The 20745-nt window shown below is 36.5% G+C and overlaps 1 protein-coding gene across 1 annotated transcript in view; it reads left to right on the top strand.

Annotated features, from left to right (window-relative positions):
* The window catches only part of LOC128680964 (uncharacterized protein), a 107219-nt gene that overhangs the window by 48079 nt on the left and 38395 nt on the right, over positions 1 to 20745 (top strand). The gene's annotated exons all lie outside the window — the stretch shown is intronic.

The following is a 20745-nucleotide window of genomic DNA, read 5'->3' as shown; positions in this document are numbered from 1 at the left end:
CCATCAAAATTGTACATGCATTGAGCCACTATTCATCGATTCATTGATTTTCTCCGAACGCCTACCCTATTTTTCATAGCAAAGGAGTCTTCTTGATTTTCCATTGATGCCAGGGGTTGCCGTGTATAAATCGTCTAGGCACACGAGAAAATACCTACATATTTTTTATTTTCTTGTCTTTCACCCAATTGGTGACCTTCACGGTATCTTATCATCCAATGATCATCTACATCGTCATACGAAATTGATAATATCAATATCATCTAGTAGAGTGGTCAGTGATCTCGTTTGATCTCCTTTTGTTTGCCAAGATTTGAAAGTTTCGCTTCGAATCCATCCAATCACACACATCCAATCGACTGTGCGTGACGGGCGGTCGATATCGGTCGACATTGGGACACAAAGGATTAGCCTAGGATTGATAGATATTCACTAATGGATCGATTAGGTACTTAAATTTTGATTTATTTTTCATTGCTGCAGTCATTCGTGCAAGTCGTTTATTACCTCATAACATCCTCTGCATATACCTAATACTTATTTCTATTTTATACGTCTTATTAGCCGATGATTTTGATTTCACACAAAATCTCGAAGAAGCGTTATCTCGAACAAATCATTGTTGTGATTAACCAAAGCTGAGTGAGACATTCCTTTGTCATCTATTATTGCGAAGTGTTTCTTTGCACAAAAATAAATATAATTATGTTGAACTATGTAAATACTTTAGTATGGAAATAAATTTCAGGATACTAGGTGTTGCTTATTATGCTTCAGCTATTTATATAAATAATGGTAGAGGTATTTCTTTGCAGCGCCATCTGTGTACGCTCAGGTAGAACTACTCCATAAAATACCACGCAATTCATGCTTTCATAGTTTTTCTATTGGACCACAGATGGCGCAAAGTATAAATTGACTATTCACTAATAGATGACAGCACTATAAACTATTTTAACTTACATATAAGTTTTTTTTTAAATGTATTGTTCTATGGTTCTATATTTTTTAGTTAAATTATAATTATGTTCAAGCTCCAAGTTAATTAAGAGATATTCCAGATATGTATGATGACTGCACAGAACACTCAGGATGATTGGTCTGTGGATGTCTGTGATGTAATTATTGATAATTTTGTTGAAAAATGGTTTGATGACCAAAACTTTTCAGTGAATATGTCGTCCTAGTTAACTTTTAGATCCGGACAAGTGTGAGTCGAATTCGCGCACCATCCAGGGTTGCGATTCTTAATCCCATTTTTTGATACTTAGTGACATCTATTAGATTCCCCTTATAAGACTGTATTTGCCTTATTTGTCAAATTTCTTGAAACAGACCGTAGACATACTGTATAAATTTCAACTTATCTATATGAGTTCCCTAAAACGTGTCTTGGCAGCTGGACAGCCAGACAGACGGATAACGAAGTAATCCTAAAGGTCTCTACGTTTAAAATTACCAATTTTTTTTTAAGTACATAGTTAATCTCGTGATTAAAGCATAGCTACAGAACACTGCATGAAAAACCGGGTACCTAGTGAAAAATTCTCTATATTACAGATGTGTTCCTGTCTCATTCTGCCTTTGACCGTTTACCTCAATTAGCTTCGCAGGCCAACGGAACAAGGGCGAACTCGAAATTTAATTAAAATTACACTTTCCACTCACGGCCCCAAACATCGGTATCCATTTATATTCCGCTATTTTCACTCAACTAGCGCCCCCCAGCGGTAATCCGCGGCACGCGCCCGCAATGGCGAACTAATTATTACTCGAGTTTTAATTTGATCTTAAATGGTAAGTTTGGTTGTGACGGCCGGGGGTTGAGTGACGACAACGCGACAATCAGACACACAAACAATATGGCGTGCGTCCATTCGAAATATTGAATGCAGTTTAAATGCGTTTTTTGTTAAAGTTTATGCAAAATAAAATTTAAACGCACAAAGAATTACGTCCACATCCTTTGACATCGTACAAGAACAACAGCATTATCAAAGTAGATTGCTCAAAAACATAAACTGAATTGTACTAAAATTAGTTTAATAGATTTTATTATGCATTTACCTGAGCGAAGCCGGGAAGGCCCGCTTATATAATTCATATACTTATTATATTTCAACTGAAAATAGCGGCCCAAAGCCGCGAGGGTCTCCGTATGCTGACCTCCAAACTTCAATGCGAAGATGGCGCCCCATGATGACGACGATTATATTTCAAATATATCCCAATAAAAGTTTAGTTTTAGAATAAACGTCAATTGCTGTTGATATTATGATATCACTACGAGTTTCCTGAAAATAGATTTTTCCTTATTATCCATTGAAATTTGTGCTATACTAGTAACATTATGTTCTTGGATTTGTATTATATGAGGTCGATCTAGTTACATTACTGATATACGTGTTTCGTGGTGGGTGGCACAACAGGCACAGTTAAATATAGTAGTCTCAAACAGAGTTTAAATATTTGGTTTAGTAGAAAGCGCTTCGGCAAATCAATGGCTCGCTATCGATCGAGCTCAGCAAATATAATCACTGAAGAAGATTCGTGATTTTAAAATAGTTGGCAGGTTAATTATAGATTTAGGTAAAGAAACTTTTTCTATTACTGGTCCATACCAATATTATAATTGCAAGTCTCTCTTTCTCTTATCTCCCTGTCTCTGTATCTACTTTCACGGGTAAACTGCTGGACCATTTTTTACGAAACGTGGAATATAGATATACCTAATTAATGACACGATATCCAGTATAGGATAATGTAGGTGGAGCTCCTAGTAATTATGCTGTCATCTTCATACACCAAAATGTGAAATGATGGCCTTGGCCCTGTGAAACAGGTAATTTTAATTGTCAAGAATTTTAACTGTGGCCCTCCGAGTGCCCAGCAACTGACAGTATCACAGAAGGTACAGTTTGTTTACAACCTTGTGTAATCTATATCTATTTAATATGCACACAGTATAGATAAATAGAGTCAAGAAAATACTGACGTTTTAGTTAGGTTCCTTATATTTGAATCCAAAGCCGCGGGCGACCGCTAGTCTCAAACAAATTAAATCCACACGGAGACACTTCACGACTTCTAAACTGTGCCTTTTGGCGACCTTATCACAATGTCCGCGCTTGCCAGACCTCTCCTTAAACTACATTCTAGTCGAGTAGGGAGCTCATGTTAAGCTGGATCAAAATAATACTTTGACAAAACCTTGTTTTACGCCCGACATGCGTTCACAAAGTCTCTTAAACATCACAAACTTAACATATTCCATTCTCAAAAATATATCTGCACAATTTTCAACCCTCTGATCCTAAAAATAAGAGTTATATGGAAAATACTTTCGTCACAGTTAGCGTTGCAAAGACATCCTCAGGCAAAACACTTGGTAGATAGAAATCTTGTTAAAGGAAACGTCTTTTTCAGCTTCCATTGTCTACAATTACTTGGCTTTGTGGTCTGATACGATTTGACGTCTCTTTCTAAAGCACTACAATATAAATAAGAGCGTCTCTGTCGTATCTTTTGATATAAATTGAGATTTCCGTAGCAGTTCGAAAGTTGGTATTAATATTATTATTTTTCTCATCAGACCTAAAAAGCAAGCGCGGGAAATATAATTACTAAACATCTTCATGGCCCAAACTGCTTGTCCGTGAACGTTTTGAATTTCCCATGGGAAACTCACGCGTCCGTCTCCGTACGTAACTACAAAACAAATATGCACAAGTTCAAGAAGATTGATTCAGCAGATAAAGCTTGAATAGGTACCAATTGCTTCGTCGGGATGAAGCGTCACAAAACGTCCCAGAGTCCGCGTTCATTCGTTTTCTTATCCACTTCGACATTTACACTCTACTCATACTTAATCATATTTAAATCACGGGGTTGACACGGACATCACAGTTTATACAATAGTTGCCACGTTTAGTCGCAAATATAGAATTAATATTCTGAAACAATGACAGGAGCGATCCCTTCTCATCTGTGAAGAATATCAGGAATATCCCAAGTATTCCCTTTTCCTCGCTCCCAGCCTGGCCAGGGTCATCGTACACCGACACAATCAGCATCAAACATCTCACACCCCGGCCGCAGTCCCACACAGTTCCACACGGCATTGTGGTTCCCCTAAGGCGAGTACAACGGATATAATTGCATTTTTAACCCCCGCCCTGTACGTGACAGATGACCCTAACGGGTTAGGGTTGGCGGTTAGTGAAGTGTCAAACAAGTTGAACCAGAAGTACAAAAATCGTGACAAGATTAAGTATTTAAAAACTGCACGAAAACTCATATAAGTGTAAGTTTTACTAGTAGGCCAATTGAATACACGAGTGCCGTCGCTCTTATTTGTCTCCTTTTTATTCTAATGCTGTTTTTATACCTCCATGATGACAATAATTACATGAAGTCAAGTTAATCAGTTTCCTTGCCATAATTTCACAGACGGACATCAAGATACGTTCAATAACATATGCCAAGTTCAGACTCTCCCATCCTCGACGAAGACGATAAACGACTTCTAAATTTCAAATTTTCTCGTATCGTCAACCCTGCCGCATATCAATAACTGACCCCCTTGCTGTTAAAAAGATATAAAAAAGTAATAAAACGCAGCGTCCCACGAGAAGGGATGCCAAACTCTTTAGACGTAAGTTTTTGCGAAGAAATCGCTACTATTAGCATTTTTATACAGTTTGCGTCCGGCAAAGGATTGCGCTGGGTTTTATTGGCACTTGTTTTTGTGGCATTAGTGAGGGCCTGCGGGTGATGTGGATATTGACTAATAACGATAATCAGGTTTGCGCAAAAAGCAGTGTTGTCTGAAATGATGAATCAAGGTATTTTTGTGTAGGTATTATATTGTCTATCATCTAAATTCTTCATAACTTTAACTGACAATAACCGTTTCATTGGTAGAGGAGAGAGACACTTAAGTCGAACGAAAATTGACACTTTAAAGCTTAATCATTTACGAACGGTTTAGTAAATCCAAAAACGGTCTTATCTCCACACCTAGTATTTCCTTCACCTCTTGCCAGTCCGCTACTTGGCAGGCATCCAGGTCTCTCAGCACCACGTGACTCCAGCCGTACCTGGGACGAGCGACAGGAAATACTATTACTCGACTGTGTCAAATAAACATTTTTGAAGGAGGGTAATGTTTTTAATGAGATTTTCAATATTTAAGTACAGCTAGAGTGATGTGTGCTACATCCCGGTGTGTATCAAGGCAAGTGCAAGAGTTGACGTGGAGTGCGCAGTGCTCGAGTGGGCCAGGGCTGGACTACACTCATCACTTTCTAAAATAAAATATCTATTTCCCATGGTTGCCTTATAGTCTCTTCAGATTTTAAAAAGAAACTTACTCTTTCATTTTTTACATGCTGAAATTAATTTTGTACCCCAAAACTGGAATTTGTAGATCAACACATCCTAATTTAATTGCATGACATGTTTTTATTAACAAGCGTTGAATGCAATGTAACAAACGACCAGATAAAGAACAGAGCAAGAGTGGTGTCGTCATGGAGGCTAGCTCAAAATGATGGCTGAAGTTAGAGAGAGATGGAAAGAACTCCACCGACAGGAAGATTGTTCTTAAATGTTGAATGAATACAACAACGTCTCGCCAGTACAAAACTTGTTTCAGAATTCCGTAGTCCGTCCCTGCAATACCACCCTGCTAGTATTTTGTTAGTCGGCAGCTTTGTGTCTACTGCGGCTACATCTCGCGTATATCCTCTTTCTCTCTATCGTCCCACAACAAAGAGAGATAGCACCACTCGTCACGGGACAGTGCGTGCGACAATATTTGGCCACTCATTGGCTACAATGACCGCACGGATTTTTTTCTACCTTTTAAAAGAGTGTTTGCATTCGTTTTTGATATTTTTTGGATGCGGCTGTTTTGTTAGGTTGCGCAAGGGTCACTGTGACTTTTTGTTCAAAATGTGACTTGAGCAACTTTTGGACTTGTTGGGCCGGATCATTTCTCAGTAACTAATAAAGTGACCTCCTCGCGCCATCATGACGATAATCCATGATAGAGGGAACCTCACAACCCCTGAGAGATGCTTCTAAGTAGTATGAGACAAGCAGATAAGTTCCTTTTGAGCTCATTCCCTAGAAGGGCGATGGCGGATTCAAATTTATACGTTCATCATCATTTACTTTATTTAAGAGCGAGGCTCTTATCGGTGGAGTTATTTTCCAAAGCTAATTGCTTCACTATCAACAGTTAGCTACGGAGCGAGAGCAATGGAAGGAACTCCAACAGATATACAGACAAGAGTTCCCGGAACTCGGCTAAATCCTCACTCGTCTTGCAAAAGGTCTTCCATATATCTGAAACTATAGTTAACTTTTCCTTTGATTAACCCGTACATCCATTGACAATGTCTATGTGTTACGTCTTTTTAAATCAAATTAATTGCTTAACTCCGTGACACAAATTGTTTATTATTTGTCTGATGTAATACTATCTTTCTTCCATCTAAAGCAGGCATCGTGTTTTATTAAGTGTCCCAACATTTTCCCTCTTCATCAAACCGCCAAAATTCTCTAACGGCATGGTTACCAGTATCAGACAGGCAAACAGACAAGAGCGACTGACAATTGATTAGGTTCGATATCCCACGGTTGGGCAACTGTTTGCGATACGATACACGCTGCAGCGATAGCATATCTCTATATTTTTATAAATATTTATAAATAAAAAAAGTACGAATGCACGTAATGCACTATAGCATACCGGTAATATATTGCGCTTATAGTTTCAAATAAATCGTACTAATATTAAAAACTAGATAATGCCCGCCCGCAGCTTTGCCTGCGCAATCAAATCAAAATTTTATTAAAATCGCTCCATGGTTCCAGCCGTAAAAGCGTGATAGACAGACAGCTTTTCCTAATTTTTTGTATTACTAATTTATGTTGGTACACAAACTTTTTGCTTAACATTTTTATTATTCTTAATTTAGTACCTGTGCCTAGTTTAGTGCCTGTTTTTGATTGCCCTAAAATTTTACCGCCGTTCATTTATTTCCCAAATAAGTCAGTAGTCCAAATAATTTATTACTTATAATAATCATAATAGTTTAATTGTGATTATCACTAAACAATTAAGTACAAAAGTATAACGCCTAATCTTGATTGCGCAATTATCTTTATTTACCTACCATCATGCAGTACCTAAGTATAGGCTCTTCCCAACCTAACCTAACTTTTGGGACACATATCCAAACCTAACCATCTTAACTGTTGTTGGCATAGTTTGAAGCTCCGCTTGGTGTGTTCACAATACTAACCGACACGGTTAGGTTTGTTATCTATATGTTTTTTTTACCGCCCCCGTGCTTAATTTTAAACGAATCAAAGGGTACCCTAGAATAGCTCATATAAACATTTTTAAAAGTCTTAAAAATTATATCACGGGAGCGTAGCTAGACACAGCTCTTAAGCTAATAAAGATAATTCCACCTTCAGAGTGGTTAAAAGTAACATTTTTACTTTTTCTGCTGTCAGTCCACTCGAAATAATACCAATCTATCGAAAAACTAGAAATCACATTAGCCGCGAGGCCGCGCGGTGACGCAACGCGATTCTGACTGTCGTTTGTTCTTACTACAGTTTGCTTGATTCCTCTGTTTGAGGACAATTAACCCGATTCAAAGACACCAATTCGGTACTAGCGCGGCGAAAACTGTTTGGTTTCTTTTTATAGACATACAGATTTAATAAAGAACACCCTCTCACACTCCCGAAGGTGGATTCGCCCTTAAATTTGTTAGGATCTTACTTGTATGCTTACAGTTTCATAACTCCAAAGACGACTGGATAAATGTATTTTATTTTTATATTATTTGGGATACACACGATAGACTTCGTAGCCGAAAAAATTCAAAGTGACAACCTTACAAAAAATAAAAATAAAAAAATCTACTTTGTTTTGCCAGCAACATAATTTGGAAGAATACCAGGTAGCAAGACGTCAACTCTCCATGGGAATGCTGTCGATTCCTATCAACTGTCAAGGCTTTATATCCTGTAGGGAGGTCATTACAGTTGTCCTGTTCGAAGGCAGAAACCATCCTGCGTTGGATATATAGGGTGCGTGTGGTAACTACCTGCTTTTACATACAGATATAGGTATAGGAAAAAAATAATTTGTGAACAAATAATATTAAATTTGAATTTGGAAATGATTTCAAACGGCAACTACTCTAAGAAGATTCCATAAGTCAAGCTGGGTAGGATAAAAGTGTCCTTTACCTGTTGTGTTCAGCACTAGATGGCAATTACTTTACAAGATCTCTTTTTAAGCCCAAAACTTTTTCTGTATATGTACGAGTGTGTTCCATCCAACATACCTAACATTTTTGTCTCCGGATGTCCCATCACTGGTAACACGATAGTTGCTCGCTTGATCACCTGAATGCCATCCGAATGTTTACCGTCACGTGTTTGAATTCCACTGCCCACCACTCACACAAACGTACCTACAGACATACATCCCCGCACTGGCCGCAAAGACACAATATTTGGACATTTTAGAAACTTGAATTTCCATTTTCGAACTTGGAATACTAATAACTCAACATACCAATTTGTCATTGAAACTCGATAAATTAAATAAAGCCTTATCTCAAGGAAATAAGAATCATTACTTAAATCACAATTATATTATAAAATTATAGTTGTGTATTTAAAAAATGTTACAGAGGAAAATCTACATAATCTTTGACATTTATTTTTATGATGGAATTTGGTTAAAGATTAAATATTATCTTAAACACTCGATCAGTTGACTGTGTACTTTTTAAATGCTTTTAAAGTATATTCACAGGCTATTTGCATATAACTTAGTATTGCATCTAAGAACTTGGTAGTTCGTTTAGATTTCGATGCCTACATGTACTGGGAAATATTAACCTACAATCGATAAATGTGGCGTGTGGTTCCGTCCTAGAATATGACTATAGACTGGTGAGGAGACTAAGGGACATATAACCATGTAACAATAGCATTTCCAAGGAGGGTTGGCCTTTCACTGCACAACAGTCACTATTTCCGAATCTCATCCACCAACAAACTCGTTACAGGATAAACGTGACGTTCGAGTTTCGCGTATCAAAACTCCGGCTAGCCCGTAAGGGATAAATAAATGATAACCTATTTTTGTAAATAATAAATGTGAGACACGTTGTAAAACATTAAAATTAACTAATTTCATTTTCATCATACACATAAACAGGCTATGTTAAATTTTGGTATTATTTAGTAAGAAAATAGACTCAAATAACCAGTGAGTACAATAAAAATAGAAAAACAAACAAAGATCGTTTTGAATTGAGCTTCATTGTGAGTACGACGGAAACCCGATATTTAGTAGGAAACTGATATTATTGAGCGAGTAATAGAATAATTTCATTATTGTTGCTGCTTATTTTGCAAATAGCAGGCAACAGGCCGCGTGCTGATGTTTAGTGGTGTCATTGTATGGTGCCTAGTAACTTGACAAAGCAAGAATGAGAATTCACTGAATCGTATCTTATTTGGTCAACTTCTCATCCAAAATTTTACACCTGACTTCATAAACAACACTGATCAATTCCCTTTTTGGGATACAGATACCTAAAATCTGATATTTTATGTTTTAAATGTACTAGTTATAATGTTTTCAGATTATGTAATATAAGTATATCTATTGAATTTAAAGGAATACAAGTCTCGATTTTAATATCAAAACTCAACACAATAATTAACTATCAAAATTAACAACATCGAAGCCTCACAAGTGAGTATATTTGTTGTTATAATTTAATAATTCATAAAGAAGTCGCAAAAAACCCTCTATATTTTTTGCACCACCACTGAACTGACCCCAGCCTAACAAAGCTGGAGCTGAATGGCTTCCTCAAACGCGAGCGAACCCGTCGCATCGCGTTAGTATGTAGCGAATCATCGTCAGGACGATGACTAACCAACCGTAGATGAAAGTTTGGCAGGGTTGACAAAAGACGAATGTGTGTTTCAAATTTATTTGTTGATGATAAAATAATCCAAAATGAAAAATTTACTACAATACATTACTAGTTACTTAGAAAGATACCACTACACTCCGTTTGGTCAAAAAGGATCAGCACAAACATACGCCCGCAGCGGCGACTTATATTTTCTACAGTTTTGAATTGATGCACCACATATTTTTGGTTTTCCATGTTTTATCCAGGTTTTGATATATATATTGAGAATCATCCTCCTAAGTAGACCTCCAAGTATCCTCTTAAATTCGAATAAAATATACGGCCAAAGAATAGTTCTATTTTTAATTTAGATAATTTTAATAAATGGAACTTAAAAACATTTAATTTTGAAAATCATGTAAAGGATACTGTTGTCATTTTTACACAAGGCACAGCCCTGACCGCACGCGGCGACGCGGAAAATCGCAAATAGCGCGCACACCCGCGGCCGAGCGCTCTGCTAGCGACAAAATAAGCGGATTTCTTATGCCACAGATTACACAATCATGACCACGCTTCATAGAATCAAAATCTAACGTTTACATTTTTTAGGAAACTCTTCATAATAGATTTGATAGTTTTTGTAAATTCTTCGAAGGATCTATTAGAGTAGTTATTCTACGAATTGGTCAATGTTGTAGTTGAGGCCAGGCTTTGATAGTAGGTATTGTTATCATTAGTAAATAGTGCATTTTCCACGGGGAAAGAACTCCTAACCACAGCCTAATTTATTACCTATGGGTACTTATGTAAAATTTTATGTAGATTGGCTGGATACAACGTGAAAATATTGCGGTTTTAAAATTTACAAACTTACTTTAGCATTTGTTATATTAATTCGAGTGGTTCGTCATCATTATATATTTACCGCAACGACAGTGTTCAGAAACCTAGCGATGCTTTTCTGTCTGACTCCAAACTCAAAGTCATTACACACATTCCACCATGGAAAAACATTTTATCAGAAATCACGCATCAATATAGCGCCACTTGGACAAATAGCTGGAATTATTCTTCTTCTTTGCGTATCGATGACAAATTTGTAAAACGCTACTAAACGGCTACTAAATTCTTTTTTGCCAGAACCGAGCCAGTTCATTGGCGTCATCAGAAGCTGCCATCAGCTGAGCTGAGAACATGGGTTCAGGCGCTCGGGGCAGGCGAGCATGAGGTCGAACGTAGCTGACATTTTGAGCACTTGATTTTCAATACAGATCATTACATGCTAGTTACCTGGTAGTTGTGTAATAGAATGATAATTGACTGAAGCTCTATTTAATAATGCTTAAGAGAGCTTTTATGGTAAAGAGTTAATAAAAAGTCTACTTGTTTGTCAATCCCAAACCTCTAGACCGCATGTCAAACCGCTTAACATGTCAATAAGCACAATGAACATTATAATAATAAACAATAAAAAAGAACTTACAGAACTATCTCCCACGCATTTAAAAAGTAAAAAAATACAACAGACAGTATTCGACCTTAACGAAGTATAAATAAAAATTGTACGTAGTCAATGGCGATGTTAACAAAATATTTTATTAAGTACAATGGTTATAAAAAGCACTTTTTCGGTCGATTCTGCAATCATTTTAACAATGAGTAATTGATATGCTTCCAATGGTTTTCAATACCCAAGCGCCCGCCCTAACTTGGCATACCTCACCTCTCGGTTTTACTTCGAAACCAGATAATGCAGGGGTAGGTAGGGATTGTTTGGAAGGTCAAGATAAATTGGTAAAGTAATTCAATGTTACCTGCTATTATGTAGAAATTTTCATTGAGTGGTTTTAAGTTTTTTCGTTTTTTGTACAATTAAAGTGGGATTGCGGTTCGCAGGCCCACAGCTGGGCATATTAGATGACAGTATCTTTGTTCACGAGAAAAGGAAACCCTTTAGAGTTTTGTTTGGAGATAGAATATTGAATTTGTTCAATGGAATAAAATAAAATTATAGATTTACAGCGAATCTGTTTGTAGGAAGTAAGTAAAACTGTATGATTGCGATCGAATCATAGATACTTGTCTGATGAACAATGTTATCGTCAAATCTCAAAAATTGATTTCACTTTTGCGTTATACCTTTTGGTTTCCTGGAAGAGGAAACTATTAAAAAAATATTTTTGAAACATTGAAGAATGTACTTAACAAAAAGATTGAAAGTATGCAGAATGAGTCATAATTATATTATTTTCCGAACGAAATTTCAAAACCCTATAGAATCATGAATTTTCGTAAAATATAACAAGTGTTCATTTTTCTCCTGCTTTTCGAGTAGTCATGACTATTTATATAATGTGGGACCGGTACGCGGTTCCCTGTGTAATACTACTGCTTCTCAAATAACGACTTTTCCACATTAGAGTTTCTGTCAGTCAGTTCTCGACGACTGTGTCAGCCATCATGTTCATTATTCCCGCCAACGGATGCGAGCTCCGCACGACTCCCCTTGACTGCACGCGGGGCACTCGTCATTGTTTTATTATTTCTTTGTAATGCACTCCAGAGTTAAAAATGGTGTTTAGATTGGGCGAGTGATATGGCGAGAAATCTGTTATGTTATTATGCTCTAAAACTTTAGTTACCCCCGTGTCCGTGGTGTAATGGTCACCACGCCAGTTCGCTGTCGAGAAGTCCTGAATTCGATTGTCAACGCGAGTAAATATTTATACTTGTTGTTTCTGGTATGTTGTGTTAGTTTGTGTCTTTGTGTCCATTTATATTTTAGTTTGTTGATATTTCATTACGTATTATATACTATTTTTCTTAAAACTTTACAACTTTATTTTGTTTACTTTACTTTCTTAAAATTTTATTATATGATTCCGTTAAGAATCTGCATGTATATTACATGCAGATTCTTAACGGAACTTGTCCCTTGTGCTCGCCTGATGTGCAACATAACAGCTAACATTTATTAAAGTGATTTTAATTCACGTGTGATAAAGACTATAATTACTTGCGGTATAATAGCAAATAGGTTTTGGAGTACGTCCGACAATGAGTTTAGTGTAAACTTGTGTTTTGTTCTGGAGGGCGGGGATTCTATTTTAGAAGTTAAGTTTATAGGGAGTGGCTTTTGATTTTGTTGTTTGGTAATTGTTAGTATTGTTAGAAAAAACTGTGGTTAATTTGTTGTACATGACTGCCTTTTAACTGTATTTACCTCCCGCTAGGCTTGAGACAGAGTAGAAAAATCTTAAAGCAATTTTTTCTGAATGGTGTTGGTGAAGACGAAGGGCGTGGTCGCGTGTAATGTTGCGTATCAAACTAATACTTGCATCTCTTAAAAGCTCATATCTCTCTTTAAAATGAAAGTCAATCACACAGTACACATTCTATAGTGTTTTCGACAACGAATGAACTGATGATGAAAATGGAAACCATTTTTAATTAATAAAATGTTTCCTTTGCTATCCATTCATACTTCTATTCTAATACAATAAATGTGAAAGTATGTTTGTCCTTCATTTACGTCTTAACGGAGTATTACATTGAGATGATTTTTATTGTGGAGATAGTTGGCGAGCTGGAAAGTAACATATTGTATTTTTCGTCGCGGGCGAAGCCGCGGGCAATAGTAATTGAAAAATATATTTCATCCATTGAGATCCACAACCCCAGAGCTACTGTGTCTATCAGTACCCAGCTATCTCCGGATCTCCCGCCCACAACTATTGTCACAGTTCGCACAAAGCATGCCACTTGTCTGTTTGTCTGGTTATCTTTATATCGGAGATAATAGTTGGGCTACTCGAAAAAGATTTTAAAAAGCTTTTTGTATTTTATTCTGCAAAAAAATATCAATTGAAATTGCACAATTTATTTTTATTTAGATAAATAAATAAAACGTTTATTCACTAGTACTGCATACACACAGGCTTCAATCTTGACAAAGGTTTAAACAAACTTTATTTCCTATTCATTAAGCAAAGGGATTCTAATCGGAGGCTACCGGAAAATTGGAAGGCCTAGGACTATATGCTCAGAGAGGCTTCAAGGCACTGACAAGGAATGGAAAGACGTGAAAGAAATTATTAATTAAGTGAAAGATTCCCCTGTACATTATATCAGTATCCCACTGGATAGCAGGATGAACAGTTAGGATAAAATCTATTACGAAACTACATTTACTTGACATAGAATAATAAATATTAAAAAAAAAACAGATTAAATTCTCACGACAGCATAGCTCTAGGGCATGACAAGATGTTTATTTTGAAGAACTACTATTTTGAAGTATAAGTCATTTTAAAACCAAAATCGAAGTAGCCTACTTTCAGAAAAAAAGGTGATTCTAAAGGATTTATTTAAAAAAAATGTATTCTCACGCAAGTGAACTAATCTGATCGGTTCCAATACAATACACTACAATACATTACAATACAGTATCACAAGTGCATCTTTGTATCGCATTGTATTGGTTTTATCGCGCGATCTGGGTGGAATTGATACAAGGGTTGTTTATCTCAATGCGGATCACACCACAATGGATAACCAAGTTCAACTTTTTTAATAAAAGTCCATATTTCAGTTTTTACAAGCCTTTATAGTAATTTACCTGTCCCGAGACCCAGTGTCAGTCTGTCTGTCTGAGTTATTTTTGCGAGTTCAGTGGCGTCTCTTAGTGGTCCTCGCGAAGTAGAGTCGATATGACACGTTAAGAAGATTGCCTAAAACAATTGTTAATACTGCTAATCCTACTAATATTATGAATGCGATTTGTGAGGATGTGTATGTATGTTTGTTACTCTTTCACGCAAAATCTACTGGACCGATTATTATAAAATTTTGTACACGGAATAGAATATAACCTGGAAAAACACATAGAGTACTTTTTATCCCGAAATTCAACCGCGAGCGAAGCCCCGGGGCGCAGCTAGTATTAACATATTTCTGAAACACTAGATTACCTTTAACAAAACTTTATTTTAATTTAGGTATATTGCCATTAACATTTACTTTGGATTCTGTCTAAAATAAATAACTATTTATAAATTCGCTAGAGGTGGCGGGATATACTCGTAGCTAGATGGACGGGACTAGCTAGAGGGATATCTCTGGAACATTCAACTCAACATCGAATTAACTCAATACAATTTCATTTTAGTTTGAAATAGTTCACAATAGGATACTTTTACACCTACTCCCCTTCCATCATAAAAGTAGGAGTTACAAGATTGGGGTGCCTAGTAAGTACGTGTTGCTGAGAGCTCCGTTGTTTTCCATAGATTTTGACACTAACGTGCGTTGACGTGTACCCATGGCTCAGTCGTCTCCCGTTAATATCTTTACAACATAAAACCAGCATGAATATATCCCCGAAGCTTCAATCAAAATCATATAAACTCGTATGAAAAAATAAAACAATACAATATAATACCCGGCGCCGGGCCGCGTCGGTGTGTCCACCGATACTTGTGCCGCACATTTTATATTCACAACTCGGTGGAGGACAACCACGGTTATCTAACTATGGAGAGTGTTCTTTGGCTACTTCTATTTATTATACGACCATCTCAGCTTCGCTCGGGAAAAACATAATAGAGTATTTATTATACGTAAACCTTCCTCAGGGATCACAGTATCTATTGATAAAAATCGCATGAAAATTCGTGCAGTAGTTTTTGAGTTCATCGCGAACAGACAGACAGACGCAGTAGGAGTTTGTTTTATAATATATTATGTAAGGATTTTATTTATATTTAACAGGGCAAATAAATGTCCTTAAGAACTACGTGTGGATCAAATCTTGTAGGTAAGTTAAACTTGACGACCTCGGTGGCGCAGTGGTAAAGTTCTAGCCACTGAACCGAGAGGTCCCGGGTTCGATCGCCGTCGGGTCATGATGGAAAATGATCTTTTTCTGATTGACCCGGGTCTTTGATGTTTATCTATCTACATATTATGTAGTAGTTAGTATCCCATAACACAAGTCTCGAACTTACTTTGGGGCTAGCTCAATCTGTGTGATTTGTCCTAATATATTTATATTTATTTTTTTAATTGGGGTCAATTTTCAGTTTTCCACCGTCCAATCAAATAAATACACCTGAAGTTTAAATAATAATGTATTTTTATAATAAGAATATCCTGACTTTGTCGGTACTCAGGATCGGCTCGAGAACTCCTCAACTGTTGACAACACGAACATGACTATTTGACGCGCGTCGAATGCAACAACATCTCTGACGGCAATAAAAGCGTGTATGAATATTTTGTTAAAAAACTTGTAATTTGAATAAAAAGGGGGAAGAGGTATGTGTCATGAAGAATATTTTGTTTTTGTGTCTTAATGAATCCATCTCCACACTGCGCGGCCGCTGCCCGCTGTCACCGACACTCTCGCAGTAATTATTTTTATTATTAGACTTGCCCCCTCCGCCCCTTACCCCTCCGCCTCCCCCCACAACCCCTCTAACCGCATCGTGTTGTGGCGTTTGTTATTTATCGCGTTCGCGCCTCGGATCAGCGCTAATTAAACATTTTTTTATATTTCTCTTTTCAGCTGGTGTTAATTTGCTTATTTTTTTTTATATTTATTTTGATTGTGTTATGTTCTTCTTATACATAGCTGTATTCTTCTTGTCTGGCTTTACACACCTTAGTCAACTCGTTCGTCATCCACGTAGATTATGGACGATGGATAGGGCGGGAACCATTTTGAAGATGTCAAATGCTTTTATTTATTTCGCTCCCGGACCAGTTTGAAAGATAATAGAATTAAATTAATAGTAAATAGATAACTGGAGTTGCGAGGGGGTGTAGCCCAGCTCGAGCACGGGATGGTGCGGGGAGGGAGGGAGGGGGGGGGGGTCACAAAGCGCGAGTGCGGGTTATTGTACAACTTTATGTATAATTCATCCGACACTCGGTTCGCACTCGGGACGGTGGTATGGAACAAGGAGTAGACTATCAAAATCATTAACAAATTTTACAGACTGTCCATAAAGAATATAAAATAAATGAAAGCATTAAAATACGACATCAGTGATCAGTAACTCTATATGTACACTGAAATATTTGGCGTAATTTTTCTTAAACCTTTGTTTTATTTGTCTTAAAAAAATCACGGGGATTCATTTAAACTTTTTACGTTACTTGAATAAATCTTGTTTGATTTTTAATATAATCACTATTTATACTATTCCAAAATATAATGACCAAATATTATCACAAACAGCGAGGCCTCGCATAACACCGTCCCCGAAGGCGGCATAATTCAATACTTTCTTCTGACTTAGCTACCACTATTACAATAAGTTCAGCCGAGCGGGACAACACTACAGGTTTCTAGGTAAGTGCGAGCGAGACGGAGCATCCTTTGTACTAAGTTTCAGCGCTTCGGATGAAAATTGTAAAATTGTGGAAGTAATCGCCGATTGTATAGATTTGTTGTGAAACGGCCGGGAGGCAATTTGTGATGTGGCACAGTCAGTGGCTTGGGCGAGGCCAACTCGGAATAATAGTATAAGTAGATAAGTATATATTTCACAAAAATGTCGTGAAAACCTGAGATTCAACGCATGACAAAATCAAATCATTTATTCTGAAATTATGAAGGGATAATTTATATATTATAAACAAACAACTATTGGCATACAACACTGACGAAAAATCATGAGCATATGCAGTACCATTGAAGAGTTTCCTCATCGGAAGCCAATCTTGGGTGCACCATGACGTGCATATACATCATAATAATGCATTGTCATTCAAACTAAATGTGTGAAAAAGAAATTAATAACATCCTACCAAACATTTAAATGTTTTTATTCAATGTACATTAATTGAACAAAACACTGCACTCACTGGTTTGAGCTTATACACTTTTTATATCGAAATATTTATAAACATAAATAACTAAATGTAACATCAATCTTACAAAATAGGAGATAATTCCAAACAGTAACGAAACGACAATCGTAGAGCGTCTACGTCCTGTCGCGTAGCAGCCTACGGAACTTCGTAGAGCTCTTCTACGACGCGTCTACGATGCTTGTTCTTCCTCTAATGGATTATTTGTGAATTATAGAACAAGTTGACTCTGAGGGCCATTTTCACAGGTTGCTGATAAAGTATCTGATAACATATCTAACAGATAACGTTGAGTTAAATATTACGTTTCTCGGGTATTGGGTAGAACTAATGACATCAGAAAGATTTATCTAGCGTGTGATATCACACTATATAAGATATTCTATTATGAAATGTTATTATGAAATGGTAAAATGTAAAACAGGTCCTAAAAATATGAGGTCCGGCAATCAATTTTCTTTCTACATTATGTCTGGAATCTCACCGGGAATATGCTACGAAGACAGTTGTATTTATTTATACAATGATTACATATACATGTTTATATCAGGTACTAAAATTACCATGCACTGCATTGCATGAACACTAATCAGCGAGCGCAACATCTACCAACAAGACTTGTCGCTGCCGTAGAAGACAGAAAAACAATACATTTTAAACTTCGTTTGATCACAAATATTTGATTCAAATATCTATTATTTTTCGTGTTCTGTAAACTACAAAGAACCCTAATTCTCTACGTTAAAGATTAACCAAAAATACAAACAAAACAACCTCCCCAATTTGCATACAACCGCAATACAATTCTAATTTAAAACTAAATCGTTCCCACGCAATCGGATTGCGTTTACGCAATTCAAACGTTCGAATTTGGAACAAAGCGGCAATGTTGCGGCGCGTGGCGCTAATCTGCCGCTGGGAGAAAGAGAAAGAGAGAAAGAGGGCGCTGTCACACCGGTTATAACTGGATCGGTTTGACGTGACGTCTCTCTATGATTGTTGATTGAGGTTTAAACTGTTGATAACTTACTGGGGTTGCAGATGTGATAGTTGGTTTAAAATGAGTTTCGCTATAATTCTTTTTTTTAATACTCGATCGAAATACATTATAAATATATAGGTTAAATGATAGATTGGTTTACTATAAGATTATAATGTTTCTGTAATCGTACACAGATACAGATTGTTCGAACGATAATATATTTACCAAGAAATAATATATTTACGAAATACTGTAGTCTACTACTAGTTGAAATTACGGGTCTCTGGAATGAATCTAACCTAGTTTTCGTCATACATTCCGAAATTAACACTTTCAAGTAATATGTTCAGTTTTGAAATTCATATTTAAAATTATTTGTTCAACTTAGGATGATAAAACACTTATTGCCATCAAAAATTCTTTCAAAACTAACCCTACTGCCGACTTCCAAAACGCAGGTGAAAAAGAACCAACCTTTTCTCCAAGGACGTCAATTAACAAGTGTGGGTCTTGTTATACAAGTAGTGATCTATGAGCGTATGTCTAGATTTGCAAAGCCTAAGCTGTCTCCCACACAATCACAAGATAACGATTGACGGTAACACATACACACAGGCTTCAGACAAGCCAGGCATTTGCTCTGGCGGACAAAGGACTATGGGGGCCTGTGGTCTTAGGCATAAAGGAGCAATGGGCTGGAGCTGACATAGGTACAGACTAGACTTAAATATATACGATCCATATTTGTTAATTGACATCTTTGGAGAAAAGACGCAGTTTTTTCTTCAACTGCTCTTTTAAAGTCGCAGTCGCCTGAGATGTAGTAAAGCTTCTAACCCCAGTAGACTTAGTTTCAAGTAAATTTATGACGTCAATAAATGATGTATTATACAAATAATTTTGTTTATTGAAGTTACAAGGTACAGAAAAGGTAAAATTATTAAACACATATCGTCAAAAACAACACTACAAATAGGCCAATAAAGCGAGAACTCTAATATTATGTTTTCATCACTTTGAACTGTATTTTTCTAAAGTTTGAGTGCGCAAATGTCTTTGAACGGTCCCACGTTCGAATCCTCTGCAAAACGTGCGAAACAACCTACCAGCAAAGTGCTTGAACGAAGAGATAAAACAAGTAGCATGTACTCGTATACTTACACTACAGCATCGCTTGCGCTGTCCACTCCATTCGGCTGTAGGCTCTCGGACGTATGCACTTTGTGTTCGGCACAAAGCCTCACAGACGCTCTTGTGCCCGGCCGATGTGTCAGCTACACGCTAATTGGTTTCACGTATGTTGGTCACACGTTGTACTGCTGATACATAGATAATGTTGCATCAAATGAGACACATACGGATAAAATAATAAATTTTGCAAATCGGTTTATATTTGCGCCTCTATATTTATAATCACTTTCTTTGTCATCGCAATTTACATTTATATAATAATTAGTGGAAATTAAGATTATCTGATGATTATCTGATATTTTATATTTGTTGTAATCTGTTTTGTGCGTGAATAAATAAATAAATAAATACAAGATTATCTAATTGTCTCTTAGATTTGTGATATCCGTAAAAAGCAAGAAGTAAAGCATAATATGACGCATATATTTTTAGTGCTTTTTTAAGAGATAGTTTAGAAATGGTTTTATAATTAGTCATTGTGATTATCTCTGCGATTTAATTACAATTTCATCAAATTATATATCATGTGTTATTGAAGGTTCTCGTCTAAAAAGTTTTTGATGAAATGAAAGTTTCAACAATCTAAAATTGTATTATATATTAGTATATTATACAAATAAAATTTAAGATACGAGTATCAGAATGTGTTAATGTAAACAACGACCTCACTCGCGTGTTATTATCGACGGAAAAATCTACTACAATTTAAGTAGACTGCACTCG

Source organism: Plodia interpunctella, chromosome 25 (genome assembly GCF_027563975.2).
Source record: "Plodia interpunctella isolate USDA-ARS_2022_Savannah chromosome 25, ilPloInte3.2, whole genome shotgun sequence".
Lineage (NCBI taxonomy): Eukaryota > Metazoa > Arthropoda > Insecta > Lepidoptera > Pyralidae > Plodia > Plodia interpunctella.
Note: the sequence above shows the minus strand (reverse complement) of the source record. Positions and strands in the feature narration are given on the sequence as shown.